Here is a 14,349-nt window from a genome sequence, read left to right on the forward strand (position 1 = left end):
TGGAATCACCATACCTGGAAGTGGGCAAGAGCTGTGTGGATGTGGCACTGGGAAAAGGGTTTGATGATGAGCTCAGTGGTGCTGGGCTAATGGTTGAACTCAGGCGTCTCAGGAGTCTTGTCCAACCTTAGTGGTTGTGCCATTCTAACATCAAAGTTAACTCTGTCCCTGTTGAAACCAAGACAATGACATACAAAGACATTTTTATCTTTCATGAAACTGTCAGAGCTAAACTTCCTACTCTTCAGCAGCCCAATGATGTTTGTTACTTTCTCTCCTAATGCGATTCCTGATATTTTTCTTCTCCACAGGTAGTGGAGGCTGAAATCCTTTTGCAGCTTGAGTGAGAAATACTGGTATCTTCAGTGTAAATGTTAATTTGTGTTAATAAGAATATGACATTCCAGACAGACAGGTATAAATTCATGAGCTGAGGCTGTGTTGTTCATTTCATCCTCTCCCTTTGATCTCCAAAATCTCCAGCTCTCAGAAAGAGAAGAAAGCAAAGCAACGGCCAACAGTCTTTCCTAGCAGAAGGTTCCAAGTGCATGAACTTCTGAAGAATACTTAATTGGACAAATCATCCCACACTCCCTGTATTCTCCAGGCCCTAAGAAACAGAACCAAAAGAAAGAAGGATTATCTCTGAAAACTCTCAGGGGTATAATTTAGAAATAGATAAGTACTACTGGATTCAGTTCCAAGTAATGTTTATGTGAGGACTCCTCCACAAACCACTGGGTGATGTGTCTAGCTTGCACTTTTCACTGTGTACTGAAATAGTAAGTGCATTCTGTTCTTTCTCCAGTAAGGACAGTGATCATCTTGTAATTTTTGGCTCAAGCAACATAAACTTCTATTTCTCAGGAATATTAGTTTAAATGATGGCTATACTTTTTTTTTCTTTCTGATGAAATCATAGGGGAATTCCCAAAGTTTTCTTCCTCCTGTTATGTGCACCAGGATTACAAAAGAGAGGTATCAGATAGACCACCCAGTGAATGAGCCATGATTTCTTATTCAATGTTACTGCCCTTCTCTGAGCAGCGCTGCTCTGATTATCAGTTTTGTGTATTGCCTGTATATGCCATCATTGAGCCTTATTTGTGTATTTGGGGACTTTGAAACTCCCTTTCCCAACTTCTACTTTTGCTACTGGCGTAGAAACAGCTTTTATCACGCAGGCTGCTTCTGATGTGTGCTCTTTTTGATAACTTACATTAACGTTTATTCAAAGAGCTTTCATTGCAAATTCAGGAGTTGTGTTTGATGCATAAATTGAAATGACAAATACTTTATTTAGGAAAAATACTTGATTCTTTCAGGACTTATGTGTCCCCAGATGGGTACATTCCTTTTTGTTTTTTTGGTGAAATTATTTGCCCTTTCAGATATCAACAAATTGCAAGGAGTTCTGTTTTGAATAAAAGCAAACTCAGAATTGTTATAATATGCTTTGAAGACATCTATAAAACAGAGCAGATCTTATCACTTCTATTCCCACAGGTACAGATGGGGAAAGAAACCTCTCCACCATCTGTCTTTTCTCACTTGGACTTTCCCATAAACCAAGAGAGCCTTATGCACAGAAGGGTAAATTTAGTTTCTGTAAATACAAATTTTTAAAACTGAATTTATTATTGTCTTTTAAAAAAACCACAACAAAGTCATGTCTAAATTGACAGTTTACTCAACAATGGTAAAAACATGAGGTATTTTTCACTTTCTGACAGATTGCATCTGCTTAACAACATTGCAACTTGAATGAATCCCGTGTTTCCTTGTGAGTGAAGGTTGTTCTCTGCCTGCAGACAGTGCAGCCCCTTCTCTTTGCCCTGATCTCCAGAACCAGAGCATTCTGCTGTTTGCCACTTGTGCAGCCTGTTTATACAAATAAACACTTGCTGCCACTGAAGCTGTTACCCTTCCAAGCTCGTAAACATGAAAAATCCAGGCCAAGGAAGTGGCAGTCAAACACACACACCTGGGTGGTGCTCAGGGCTGCCCAGAGGAGTTTCAGCTCTCCATTGCCTTCCAGCAGTGTCTCTGAGCCTTGGCATCCCTCCACCCCCACCAGGTCAGGTGAGCTCCCCCCTGCCTGCCCTGCAGGGCTGAAACACGTTCTGCTCAGATTTTACCCATTTCTGCTGTGTTTGAGGCACCTCTGCCGGCACTGGGGTGGGATGGACAATCTCCTGCAGTGCCCTCCAGCCTGGGCTCTCAGCTGCAGTGTCCTGCTGGCTCTGGGCCCCCAGGATGCTGCCTCACCCTGTCCCTGCTGGCCAGCAGGCTCTAAACAGCTGTAAATGCTGGTTTGTGACAAATTCCACGGTTTTTTAGGAAAATGGCTGGGGAGCACAGGGGTACTCCTGTCAGCTGGCAGAACAGAGGGTGGGATGTTCCTTCACAAGCAAGAGCATCCTGTGCTCTGGTGTGTTCCAAATGAACAGCTGGATTGACATGAAATGTGTCCCAATTGCTGGGTAATTTGCCAGGCATGCTGTGATTCTGGTGGACCAAAGGAGGAATCCAAGGTGTTTTTACCCTGCCCCACATTACACTCTAGTTGGGCTCAGTTTTGAGTGGACAGTTCATGCACTGTGGTGCCATGAAAATGCTGCTGCAGACCAGAACTTTTTAGACAGTGTAACCCCAAACTGGAAGTCAAAATAAGGCATTTAAAATCAGGCTGCCAGAAATGATTAAGGCTGGGGAGTTTACTTACTTGTTTCCCACCCAGCAAGAAGAAGACAGTGGTTAACTTGTGCTTTCTTGGCCGGTCCTTCTCACAGGGGATGAATTTCTGACCTCTGATGAATTTTTTCTGTGCCAGACATTCACAGAAATAAAGCCTACAAGTACAGGAATATTTGTTTTATGCGTGATACTCCTAAACTGGGAAATAGGAAACCAATGAGGGACAGATGCTGTGGGTTGAAGATGAGCCAGGCTGTGGCTCCAGCTGCAGCAGGGTCCCTTTTGTTCTGGCAGTGCTCACCCCTGTGCCCAGGCTGAGCTGGCAGCTCCTGCCCCAGCACAGACAGCAGGTCCAGCTCTCTTCTGCTCCCTGCAATCCCAGCCTTGGATTAACAGTGATACCCTGGAGCATCCACTGGAGCAGGCCCACTTCAATGGCTCAATGTGGAGGTTTTCCCTGTTTATCCTTTTCCTGACATTATATGGGTTTATTTAAATATATTTTGGTGTGTAATGAGCCATATAAATTGTTTTGGGCTGAGCCAATGCATGGAGCAAGGGAGTTCAGGCCTCCAGGGGCTGAGTGTGCTGTAGGACTTCAGAAAGAAAGCATCACAGGGTTCCTCTGTCCCCATGGCATCTTCCCAGGGGCTTCCTGCAGGGACTGGTGGTGTAGGACTGGGAGATGCTTCAGGAGAAGGCAACTCTTCAAGTTTTGAGGCTCATACTGGGATTAAAAAAGTCCCTGCTCAGTCACCTTGTGGGGAATTAAGGTAATTAACTCAATTAAGGAATTAACTCAATTTTAGAAGAGTGCAGATCGCTGCACCCACAGGGTAAAGGAATGTTTTTCACAAAGCAGGCAAACTACTGAGATCCTTTCATTAAAATAAATATTTTTATTTTCTCTGTTAAGACAAATCTTCCCCCACCAGCTAAAATCCGTCTTGTAAGGGCCAGTTGATTAATACATTGATGAAGGATTTATTGGTATATTTCTTAAAACTTGTTGACATATTTGTTTTTGCTGTTGTAAATCTTTTGAGTAGTATTACTCAAATCCATGAAGTCATCTCTATGCAGGGCAAGCCCCAAGAACAGAGCATAACACCAGGGAAAGTCAGAAAAGGGAACAACTAGGAAATAACAGGATGATCTTTGGGCTTAATCCTGCACACTCACCAGAGCCTGTACCCGTGGGACCTCTAATTTCTCAAGAATTTGATGTCAGAATTAGGTGTTAGCCAATATTTTTGTTTGCAAAAGCAGTTTTTAAACTCTCTGAGCCCTGCCTTCAAGGTGAAACTGGAGCATTCATTCTTTCTTACCAGCAACAGATCTGCAATGAAACCATCCCAGCATGGGTTTGTTTTGTAAGTGTTTGTTCACAGCAGAGATGTAAATCCTTAGATCCCTTTAACCCATAAAGTGCAGTGGTTGGTGCAAATGCTGCTTGGTGAACCCCTCTGAAAGGAAAACCCAGCACAGCCTCTACTGAAAAGGATCCTCAGGACACTGATATGGGAATGGCCCTCTCAGGGCTCTGGCTTTGGAAATTTGCTGTGATTTTTTAGAGGTTTGAACAGTGTTAACTTCAGGTCTGGTCACACTGACCCAAGCCTTTATCAGTGCTATAAATTGTTGGAAATTATCTGGCAGAAACATCCCAGGGAGAGCTGTGGCCGGAGCGGGTCTCGCCCAGCGCCCAGCGCGGGCGCAGCCGTCCCGCCCAAGCCCAGCGCAGTGGGATTAGCCTGGCACCCCCTCAGGAGGGCAGGGTGTCCCCCCCTCTCTCCCTGCTGAGCACAGCCCTGCAGCAGCCGCTGCATGGAGGATCCTGCCAGCAGCACCTTCCAGAGGGACAGCAGCTCCTCCACCCCCTCTGCCTCCCTCCCGCTGCTCCCTGATGTGCGAGTGCTCCTGGGCTGCACAGGGCTTCCAGAAGAGGCTGCTTATAGGGATGTGCCCCCCGCTCACAGAGTCACAAAATTATCCTTTGTCCTCTTAAAAAGGAAATAAGCCCAGAAGTTTTTCTCCTCGATTAAGTGAAAAGGCATCTCATAGGCCTGGGGGACTTCACCTCAAACTTAAGGATGGCCAATTGGACAGGAGCCAAAAAGTCCTGCCTGGGCAATTTACTAGAAAAAGAAGAGAACAAAGAAACCGATGGCTTTTGTGAGGTGTTTTACCAGGGGCAGGAGGGCCTCTTGCACCTGAATCAGTTTTTCTCTGTAAAGGGTTTGTTATTTTGCCTTTTATTAAAACCTTTTTGTTTCCAACACTACCACAGAAGCCATCCTGCTGATTTTATGCCTTCTAGGGTAGCTGAGCTATCTCGGGTGTGAAACAGATCTCCAAGAGTTTATGAGACCTGGCTCAAGGAGACCCTTATTTCAGCTGCTCTACCCTTTTTCCCTAATCATATTTCCCAATCATATTTCCTGCTGCAGAGCAAGCCTATGTAAGAGCATCCACAAACCTGGGGAGATCAAACCTGTGCCTGATTTCACTGGCAGCCAGTGCTGGGAAGAGCAGCCAGCTGTGCCTTGGGGAGCAGCCCTGTGAGCACATCCTTCAGCACAAGGATTTGTGGCTGCAGAGCTGCTGAGTTGCTGTCTGAAAGCTGCAGTCATCTGGGCAGGACCTTGTTCATAGGATACCTCACAGGAAATAACAATGGAGCAAGGTTTTCCTCTGATGAAGGAGCCCCACCCAATTTGAAAGGACCCAGTGGAAGCCGAGAACAAAATTTCTCACTGGATAAAAAGTGTTTTACTTTCTGACACTTGTGTTTGTTTTTTGGGGGGTTTTCCCCATGCATGAAGAAGTCCAGCAGTCTGTGGATGCCTGTGCCCAGCTGAGATGCTGATGTTAGTCCAGGCTGTGCAGAGCTGCAGCAGTCACAGGTGATAGGGCTGGGAGACCTGAGACCAGCCAGGATTGCCAAGGATTTCTTTCCCATCTGCTGGGCTCTGCCTGTGGCACTGTCCCCATGGTGTCCCACAGCCAGGCAGGGCTCTTCAGGTCACACTAATCAAGGTTTCCCCACCATTCTGCATCCTGTTGTTAGGAAAATTAATCCACAAACATCAGAGGTTTATGTCCAAAAAGGAGACAGAGGAGTCCTTTTACTTTATTCCAATAAAGAGAGAGGCCTTGGGGCATTGCCCTGGGGTCTCTCAGATTTTTGGAGGACACAGCCTCCTTTTTATCCCAAATCCCTGGGTACATTTCCCATCTCTCTTTCTCCATTTCTGAGGTACTTGAGAGGTTCAGACTTCCCGATACTCCTGATACCAAAGATTTCCCTCTAATGTATAACTCTCTCTTTTAATTTTTAATTGATATGGAATTTAGGGGTTTTTCTTCCCCATTGTTTCTTTCATCTCTCAATGTCTAATTTCATTTATCAGCAAACCTAAAGCTTATTTGTAAAAGCAAAGATCTTTTTCCATTCATCAATCAGTGGAATCCTGTGACCGTGTTCACAGGGGTCTGAGGATGAAGGAAGAGACGAGGATCTGACTCCATGTTTCAGAAGGCTGATTTATTATTTTATGATATATTTTATATTAAAACTATACTAAAAGAATAGAAGAAAGGATTTCATCAGAAGGCTGGCTAAGAATAGAAAAAGAAGGAATGATAACAAAGGCTTGTGGCTTGGACTCTCTGTCCGAGCCAGCTGGGCTGTGATTGGCCATTAATTAGAAACAACCACATGAGCCCAATCCCAGATGCACCTGTTGCATTCCACAGCAGCAGATAACCATTGGTTACATTTTGTTCCTGAGGCCTCTCAGCTTCTCAGGAGGAAAAATCCTAAGGAAAGGCTTTTTCATAAAAGATGTCTGTGACAGAATCCTTCCCATTGTTTCTTTTATCTCCCAGTGCTGATTTTATCTACCAGCAGACCCACAGCTCGTTTGGAAAGACAAATCCAGTGTTCCTCTCACTGTGGGAGGCTGTGGGGCCACCAGCCCCTCGTGCAGGAGCTGTGAGCTGGGAGGGGATGCTGAGCCTGACGTCTGCCAGCTCTCCCTGCCTGCCCTATTTCCTCATGTGCATCCTACACACAGAGCACTCCCAGGCTGCCCTGTCAGATGCAGCTGATCAAAGCTCACTCTCTAGAAACAGGAACATACACAGCACTTTTTGTTTCCATTTCACTCTTCCAGCTTTCTTTTTTTTTTAAGAGTTAATAAGTATTTTGTCTAACACATTACCTGGCTTAAAGGAAAGTCCCAAAGTGTGATGGTAAGTTGTAGTTACTTTATATTATGATTTTATTTTGTGTGTCTGTGTGTGTGTTTGAAACTCTCCAAAGCTGTTCAGTTGTAGTGCAGAATATGGATTTATGCATACCATAATTTCTACATAAATTTGAAAGAATTTCTATATAAATTTGAAAGAATTTCTATATAAATTTTAAAACATTTTCTGTACAAATTTGAAAGAGTTTTCCAGCACCTCTTTATTTTTAAGTGACACTGATGTTTGTATTCTTGAAATTACTTTGGTTGTATCTGCTCAGAGTGCAGGGTGATGTTTAAATTGCAGAATTTCAGACAGTTCTGTGTATATCTGTGTGTGTGTGTGTTTACACCATTGTTACACCAGTGTCTCATCCCTTTCAAGCCACGTTCTGGCTGTTCTGAAATCCTTCCAGTGATCATTCCTTAAGTATCTTCCTATATTTTTTCTTTTATGGGAAGATTTAACAGCTTATCCTGTCATTGACAGCCTTTAGGCATGTCCTAATCCAGCCCTGGCTTGCTGATAAGAGCTGATATCATGCAAGGGCTGTCTGGCCAAGCAGACCAGAGTGTTCTGGGCTAACACTCCTCTCCTGGGGGAGGTGTCAAAGATCTGCCTCTGAAAAGGGGAAATCCATTCAGCATTTTTGGACTGTCTTTTCTTTTTTTTTTTTAAAGAATTTCTCCTCAGTTTGTTCACTCTCAGGTCAAATTGTATTTCCCACATTTCACAAAGCATCTTTCAGCACCAGAGGCTGTTGATGTGAGCAATAAAGGCTCGGGCTGCTGTTTGCATTGCTGGTCCCTGGTCACCCCAGGGAAGGCTCAGGAGGGCAGCCCAGCACTGCTGCCCCCTCAGGCTCCAGGAAAACCACCTGCCCACAGGGAAAATGTGGTTTTATATGCCCAGGGCTGAGCTCAGGGCTCAAGGACCAGTCTGTGTGGCCGACCTGGAGCTTGCCCTTTCTCCTGTGTGCACCAGCTCCCTGCTCAGGCACCGGCCCTGTGCCCGTCCCTCTGGAGGAACCCAGCCCCTGCCCTCAGCAGCAAAGGCAGGATTGGATGGTGGCTGCAAGGAGCCCCCAGGGCTGAGCGTTCTCCCAGCCAGCCTGGCTGTCCTGGTGGCCCTGCAGTGACTGTGGGGGCGGTGGCTGCTCCACCCCTGGCAGATCCTGCCCTGCCCATGGCACCACTGGAGACAAAGGCAGGAAGCAAAAATGAAGAGATTGGGAATGGCCAGCTGCCAGGTTGGGGTGCTCAGCTGTATGAATAACAACTGCATGAATAAAACCCAGAATATCTTGTTTTTTCACGTGTTGGTCCCATTACACAGTGATTGCACCAGAGCACCTCTGCCAACACCTCTGTTATAAACGATTAAATCGGAAGCCAAAATTATAAGAAAATTTAGCAAAGATTTATTAGATCGTCAACAAAATAGAATTTCAAAAAACAACCAGCACAGCCAAGGCAGCGTCAGCCCCGGGATCGGCGCTGGGTGAGCCTGGATCAGACTGACAAAGTGCCAGGGTCTGCCCAGTGCTTCACCCTGCCTGCTTCATGCAGTGAGGTTATATTCAGTTTATTCTGCCTGGGGCAGAGATGACCGAGTGTTCCCTTGTGTCCCTGCACATGCAGAACTGGGGCCATACATGTGCAGGCACTGACAGAAGTGAGTCCCGGTGTCTGGATTGTTGTCTGAGCACTTCGGGAGAGCACTCACAGGCAGCAGAGTGGCTCGGGCTGAGTGAGGCAGATGCAATCTCCCAGGTGCAGCTCACTCTCAGTGCCCCGGACATTCCAGGGAAGGCGGCGACCATGGCCCGGGAAGGTTCCATTCATACATGAACAGACTCGGTATTATCTTAACATTGTCTGGGAATTAATTGAATAAAAATATGACTCTGCTCCCAGCCGGGGTGGTCAAAGACATAGCTTGGATTTTACAATGTTTTATACATAAATAGCATGAATTATCTCTACCATACACTACAATTCCATAAACTCTCTGGTGCAAAGCTTAGATGGAGTTTAAAGGAGAAGGAAAGGGAAATTAATTTTCCTTATTCCAAGGGCTTACAGGCTTGTGGAGGACAAATCAGTTTTAAAAGACGAGGCAGAGAAGAAGAAACCAGGAGGTTTTTCTCACTTTGGGATGGCCTGAATGGAGCATTGGCTCCCTTTGCTGCCTGTGCCAGAGCCATCAGAGGCAGCTGATCCCTGCCTGCCTGGATCCCTGCTTTGCCTCCCCCGTTGTCACCCAGAGCCTGCAGAGCGCTGCCCTGCTGCCAGCCCTGTTACTGGGACAGCACCTCTCGTGAAACATTTCTGCCTTAACAACGACACTCAACCTGGTTTTTGGTATGTCTGTCTAATTCTGGAGCAACCTGAAAACGAGACTGGAAGTGCTTACCACTGGGGATAATTTCTTTAATTACTTTTACCACAAAGGTCATTACTTTTGGGGGCAAATGCTGCTGGGGTAGAATTGGTACAAGGGAGGGTGGGTAGCCAGTGGAGATGGTGATTGCCTGGCAGCAGGATGTGCTGGAAGGAGGCTGGGCTGGCACCTGGGCACTCCTCACAGCAAAAAGGCTGAGCAGGAGGGTCCCAGTGAGGTGTGTCAGCCCCTCCCAGGATTTAGCACTGAGGAAGGGATTGAACCCCTGGCTGCCATCACCCACATCACTCTGGAGACAGAACTGCTCTCGTGGAAAGGCAGCAGGCTCTGGGCTGCACTCAGGTGTTCAGCAGCAGGATGGCAGAAAACCACCCAGCCAGCCTGGGAGCCTGAGTCTGCCCACTCCAGTAACTCCAGACAGGGTTCAGGACTGCAGAAAGATTTAGGACATTTGCCTTTCCAGGTAAACTCTGCCTTCAAGCCAGGCTCACAGCCATGTGGTGGGAAGATTTTGGTCTTTCCTAAGGCAGCCTCTGGGCCAGGTAGGGAACAGTTGTGCTCACCTGCCCCCTCAGCAGGCTGGGGGATTTGGAGGGAGGAAGAAAGAGGAGAGTGTTTTCTAACTCTCAATGAACACCTGCACAGTCAGAGCCTGGGGCCCAGGAGGCTCCTGCCCACCCTGCAGGACAGCCAGGGGAGATGGTGTGGGTGGCACCATTTGTCTTTGGATGTCTCCATTTTCTGTGCTCCAGCAGGGCTCAGTCTGTTGGACACAAGGTGTTCTTTCTGCCTGCTCTCACCTGAAAGCAGAGAGTGGTCCTGCAGCAGCCTTGGGCTTCTGCATGGGGTCAGCAGCTGCCCCTGACTCTGGGCAGCTGAGATCCGAGTCTGCAGGCAGGGGGAGCAGGAGCAACAGGGGAAATCCCTCTCTCAGAACAGGGATGCACAGATCTTCCCTGCGAGCCCCATATCCCTGACAGAGCCAGGCAGGACCCGTAGCACTCAGTGCTGATGGCTCTGGGAGCAGCCAAGAGCAGCCACATGGCAGAGTGCTGCCTGCACAAATAGGTACAGTGGCTCTTTGTCCCCCCAATCCTTCTGTGGCAGAGCCTTTCTGTTCTGGGGAGAATTTGTACCTTCTTTACATCTCCCTCTGGATGTACTCACAGCCTGTTGCAGTTGTTGCTCTGCCAGCTCGGTGTCTTCAGTTGTTTCTGTGATGCCCTGGTGCATTTGGTGGCAGAATTTGGTCCCTGGCATTCCAGGCTGTGTTCCTCTTCCCCTTCCAGCATCTCCCCAGCCTGCCCTGCACACCCCCAGCCCCTGGAGCCCTGGTTTTCCTGCAGGCTGATTCCCAGGCACTGCTGTTGGGTCAGCTCTAATTCCTCAGCTGCTTTGTAGCTCTTACCTACAGAAGCTTTATGTGCACTGCTGCTCCAGGGTAGAGGAACTGAGTTCCTGATCCAGCCTGGCCCTGTGCCACGAGAGGAGCTCAATTATGGCAGAACCTAAGCTAAACCTAAGGCCAGCTGCAGCAGAGGCAGAGCAAGTCCCTGTGTGGGCAAAGGGTACGTGCAGGCTCAGGGAGGAATTGCTCCAGGAGCAGGAGCTGACTCAGTGAAGACAGGAGCCAGCAGGTTGGGGATGCTTCAGTCAGGGTGTGCTCCCCAGGCAGCAGACACAGCACACAGAAACCATTTCATCAGGAATTGCAGGAAACTGCTGATTTGGATTTGTGCAAGGGCTGCCTCACAGGCAGTGCACAGGCTGCCACAGACTCATCTGAAAGGCAGAGGGAGTGTGTGATGTTTGACTTTGGACTGGATGGGTCTTTCCAGTGGGAGCAGCACTGACTGCAGAAAGCAGAGATTTCAGTGAAGCCAGCTCCAGTCTTGTTGGCTCACAGGACACAGGCACATTCCAACAGCTGCTGTCCTTCCTAGGCTGCCATCCGAGCCAGGAGAGCAGCCATCAGCAAAGAAATATGGAAAACTGAGGTCTTCACTCACCAGAAAAATAAATATTGACACTGGACATTGCTAGAGAGCCTGGATTCCTTCCATCATTTCCTGAAATCCTCTCACAGCCATAAGTGTTTAAGTTATGAATGTAAAGAAGGGATTTTTTTCCTTGCAACACTCAGTCTGCAGCCAATGCCCCGTGCTCCTTTTCCCAGCCCTTGTCCTTGTGCTGACATCCCCTCTGTAGTGCAGTCCATAACCCTGTGCTGGAGGCCACAGGTCTGCTTGGAATTACTTTCATCCTGGCACCTTGGAAGGAGCTTGTTTAATGCAAGTTCTGCAAAAGAGACTGATTTCCCTGAAACATGAGGCAGTGATGAGGCTTTTATAAATCATCCATTTTCCATGCCCCTGGCAATTTCAAAACTATCCTTCTGGATCAAATGAAACATGCTCTTTTATACCAAATGGTCTGTTCATAGCTGGAGCCTTTCTGCTTTTTATTTTGGTGATTAGGAAGCTGCTTCTAAACATGGAAGTTGCAAAGTTGAAAGCTTTTATTTTGAGCTATGGCATCCCAATATTTTAACCTAAGTTTACAATGGATTGCTTGACAGAACCAATTTAGCACAAATGGGACGAATATATCAAATAAATTTCAACCAAAAAGGATTTGGCCCATTTTTTATATTTAGCTCTATTAATGGCCTCTGCCAACTGCTTTGCCATTTGCAGTGAAGTATTTCAGCAATGATGCTGCTGTTCCTTTATTTCCTCAAACAGAAGCAGATTTTTACAGAAGGGCTTTTTAATTTCTTCATGCAGCTGCATATCTGTCATAGTCCAAGAACCCAGCTCAGAGCATTCTTGGCTCTTTGAAATCTCTTTTTCAGCCTGGTGGCATCTTTACAAGCCTTCATTCCCTCAGCTTTAGTGTTTTTATTACTCTTGCCCCCAGAGAGCAGCTGTGGGGCTCTGGGAGCTGGCCAGGCTGGGGGAGAGGAGGAAGCTGAGGTGTTCCTGAGCTCACAGTGACTCCAGGAGTCAGTCACCCCACTGACAAATCCCAAAAACTCTCATTTGTGAGCAAACAAACGAGTCAACTTCCACACCCTTGCAGCTGGGGAGGCAGACAAGCAAAGGGGACTCAGCCCCTGGGGCTTTGCTGGTGACACCAGGAGCCTCCCTGGAAAGGTGGCACAGGGGACACAGGGAGGGCTGAGCCCAGCCAGCAGTGATGCCTCAGGCTCAGCTCATTGCACAGAGCTTTGGCAGGGCTTGCTGGTGAGCCAGAGCTGCTCTGGTTTCATTTACGTCTTTTTCCATGATCTTGTCATCACCTTATGATGGATTTTTTAAATTTTCTTCTTTTTTTGTAGCTTTATCCCTTTTACACAACAGTTAATTAGACTCAAATCCTCTGCCTGTCCCTGCCCTGATCTCAGGGCCCTGAGGCTCTGGTCCAGCCCAGGCAGGGATTGTCCCTGCCTGTCCCTCAGTGCTGGGACACTGCTCACAGCCTCAGTCAGTGGGGCTGGAGCCAGCCAGGGGCTGAGCAGAGCTGTGCCCACTGATGGCTCTCCCAGCCACGGCAGAGCCTCCCCAGCTCTGCAGGAATGGCCATGGATCCTCTCCATGAGCCTCAGCTGAGCCCCTGCAGGAACAGCCTGGCTGCACCAGCCCTGCCAGGGCAGGGACAGAGCAGGGGGAGCAGGGACAGAGCAGTGGCACAGGGAGAGGAAGGGAAAGGAGAATGGCACAGGGAGAGGGAGGGAAAAGCACCTGCAGCTCACCCAGGGGGCTGTTTTGGGCAGGATGTGCCAGAGCAGCTGGCCCAGCAGGCTCTGCTCAGCACAGACCTGCACCCTCTGCTCCTTCCCAGGTGTTCCAGTGCTGCTGGATGGGTGGTGGAGCTCTATTGTTGCAAATCCCAACGATGCTTTTTTTCCAACCCAATTTTCTCAGAAATTGACCCAGTTCTAGCATTTGGGAACTGGCATTCACTCTACTGGCAAATGTTTCTTATTTGTTTCAAACAATGTGTCCACTGTGACCTTTTCTTTTTAAATAGCTTACACAACAGGAATACATGAATGCAAAATTCTAATCTTGCATAACTCTGAAAGCAGGGCCATACGTTTACCAGCAGTAAGGGACGTTTTTCCCCATCCTTTGCAGGAAGTAAGAAGGAAAATCCAGCAGTGTGCAATTTCACTGAAGGGACAACTCACCCATAATCCTCTTACCCCCAGAATTCGCAGGGCTCTCAAGGTGACTGTGTTGACTCTACACATTTCTGCATGTCTATGCACACAGAGAAATGGAGAGGACACCTGGCAACTGGAAAGGAGCCTGATCCTACCCCTGGTGCTCCAAAACATTCCCAGTGACAGCAGCTGGGAAGTGACAACACATCCATTCAGCCTCTCATCAAACAGCAATACCCTAAGTCCTGCACAGGTGCTTGGAGGACACTTTTCCTCCTTACAAGAAGCATTCCTTCAGCTCCTGATGCCACTTCTCATGCTCTTTGTATGCCTGAACTCTTTCCCAATATGCCTAAATTTGTGCATGGGAAGAGTCAGCCTGAGCCACAGCCCGTGCTTGTCAGGGCACGCAGAGCAGAGTTCTGCTGTTCCCAAAACATCCCCATTTTCCCTCCTGGAGGGCACTCACTGCACTCACATTCCTGCAGCTCACAGGAGGACTCATGCATGACTGGCCATGACCTTGGATGCTCCTTGGCAGATCAGCAGAACCATCAGATGCTTTTCCAGCAAGGTGTGTTTGGCAATAGATGTCTCACCTGGCCAAGCCAGGCGTGGTGGCAGCGCCTGCTCCCTGCAGGGCTCTGCAGCCGGGGCAGGGAGGGATGCAGGGAATGGAAACGGGCAAGGCTGGACAAAGTCAGGGCTGAATGCTGGCCACAGCAGAGGGGCCAGGAGGGGATCATCCACTGTACTCCCTGCAGAGCCCCAGGAGCCAGGAGAGGCTGGCTTGGCTCCAGAGGCGGGGAGATGATGGGAATGCTCTG

This window comes from Agelaius tricolor, unplaced genomic scaffold (genome assembly GCF_023055355.1).
Source record: "Agelaius tricolor isolate 1412-34295 unplaced genomic scaffold, bAgeTri1.0.p SCAF_17, whole genome shotgun sequence".
NCBI lineage: Eukaryota > Metazoa > Chordata > Aves > Passeriformes > Icteridae > Agelaius > Agelaius tricolor.